The sequence below is a fragment of the Cupressus sempervirens genome, chromosome 11 (assembly GCF_028749045.1).
Source record: "Cupressus sempervirens isolate cs-2001-9-10 chromosome 11, ASM2874904v1, whole genome shotgun sequence".
NCBI lineage: Eukaryota > Viridiplantae > Streptophyta > Pinopsida > Cupressales > Cupressaceae > Cupressus > Cupressus sempervirens.
In genome coordinates, this window is record NC_143128.1 from 285,167,091 (window position 1) to 285,169,683 (window position 2,593).

Sequence of the window (2,593 nt, forward strand, 5' to 3'; positions counted from 1 at the left end):
TAATTAGATGAAATGTAAGCTAATTGTATTTCATAGCTCTATCAAGGTAATGAATTTTGATTAAAGGTAAAAGTGTTGAAAAAAGTAACCATTATTATTAGTTAATAAACCTCTTAAGAATATTTATATATATTTCTAAGTGATTAGTTTTATAAACATGGAGGTATTGTTGGCAGTGTGTCAATGTCCCTTGCAAGGATTTGTGACATGGTATACCAGCCTTGTGTGTCTTCAATAATTCTTGTAGTTGTAGCAAGCATTAATAGGTTGATCTTTTGGTGCTATAGAAATTACTTGTAACAAGTGGTATGAGAGCTTAGTCATAGGTTCAAATACACCTAGTCACAATGAATAACAATAGGAGGTTGATAAGAACACAAATGCTTTTCATGCATCTACTAAAATCAAGAATCAACATAGCTTGATTTTTCAAATCAAAGATACAGATAGGAACGTACTCATCAATAGGAAAGATATTCAAGATGAAACTGTTAGCTTCTATTCCACCCTTCTCTTTGTTGAAATAGATCCTCAAATTTCTATTGATGAGGAAGTATTGGCTAACATTCTCCCCATAATTTCAAAATATGATAACAATTCCCTCATGAGATTTAGAATTGTAGTTGTTCTATGGCAGTGGATAAATCCCTAGGCCCAAATGGGTTTTCCCCTCTATTTTTTCACAAATGTTGGGAATTTATGAGTAGGGATATCATTGTGGTTCTAGAAGAATCAAGGATTAACTTTTCCATGTTAAAACAATTCAATACTACTTTTATTACCTTGATTCCAAAATGCTCTCAGTCATTCTCCTTTGCAGATTTTTAGACCTATTTCATTGTGCAACATCATATACAAGATATTCACTAAGTGTATTTCTTCTAGATTAGCTAAATGTATCCCTCTTATCATCTTCTCTCAACAAGAACAAGAACAAGGTGGTTTTGTTCCAAACAAAGATACAATTGAAGGTGCTCTTGTTGCGCACAATATCCTTTATTCAATTAAGGAAGAGAAAATTTCAGCTAGATATGATGAAGGCATATGATAGAGTTTCATGGGATTTCCTACATAAGATTTTATTGAAAATGGGGTTTAGAAAAAAGTGGTGCAAATGGATCCTTTCATGCATTCAAGGGGCCAAAAATTTAGTATTAATTAATGGGGTCCATGTGGCTTCTTTAGTTATAGTGTGGGGATTTTTCAAGGTGATTCATCATCCCATTCTTATTTATCATTCTAATAGAGGGGATTAGATTAATTAGCTCAAAACATAGTTAGGCATTTGGTAGGGTATTTCTTTTGCTAATTGTGACTTTGCTTCAATACATAATCTATTTGCTAATGATACGTTTCTTTTTGCCAAGTCTTATGTTGAGGAAGTTGCATTTATTAGACACACTATTGACACTTATTGTAAGACCTCAGGCCAAAAACTTAATCCTACTAAAGCAAAGATATTTTTGTTTAATACATCAAATATTGTGGCTACTGCTATTCAAAAAGTTCTCAACTCCACAATTGATTTTTTGCCTAGTAGATATTTGGTATTTCATTTCTTTAATGGAGCAAATACAATATCATACTAGTTAAATATTATGTCCTCTGTGAAAGATTTAATCTCATCCTAGAGAGCTAGGTGGATCTCATTGGTGGGTTGCACTTTACTCATTAAAGTGGTTCTTAGTTCAATCCCAAATTACATTTTTTATATTCTTCAAGCTCCAAAGTATGTTTTAGAGACTTATGAGAAATTTTCTATGGAAAAGGAACATGGAGGAGAAAAAGAAAATTCCATTAATTTCTTGGGAAAGTATATGCAGTCTAAAATGGGTGGAGATGTTGGTATTCATAACTTGCCTAATAGAAACCTTAGGCTAGGGGCTAAACTAGTTTGGAAAATTAATAAAAATCCAAACACACTATGGGCCAAAATTATTAAGTCCAAATATCTAGATTCTAATTTGTTGAAATTTGATTGAAAAGATCATTATTGAAGAAGGGAGATTGTTTGCAAAGAGGGAGATTGTTGATAAATAATGTTTTCAATCATTTTTTTGTCACTAATGTCAAACCTGCTATTTTATGGAATGACAATTGCTTATAAGATCCAAGTGCTATCATTTAGTCGATTAACGAAGGGGATTTAATTAATAAGATGTAATTAAAGCACCTAAGGGAAAGGTTGAGTTATGGTTTTGTAATGAAGTAAAAGGATCAGTTAAGACAATAATAAAATGATGTATTGATAATATACTTAAAGAAATAGATGTTGGCTACACTTAGAAACTCTAGAAGAATAAGTTGTAACAAAGATTTTTGCAAAGCTTGACTAAGTTCATTAGTGGGTGTCGAGCAAGCTAGTTCATGCCGAGTAGATTATCAGTAAGTGTTGAGCAAATGCAAAATCTAGTGTGTTCCAAGTGAAATAGAAGGAGCCGAGCAACTTCAAGTGCCGAGCAAGTAATAGGTGTCGAGCATCAGTAAGACATAGTAGGTGCCAAGTAACACAATATGTGTCGAGCATCAAAATTTCAACAGTGTTGAGTTGCTGCATTATTTGGAAAGTCAAATATTTTCTAGATTTGAGCCA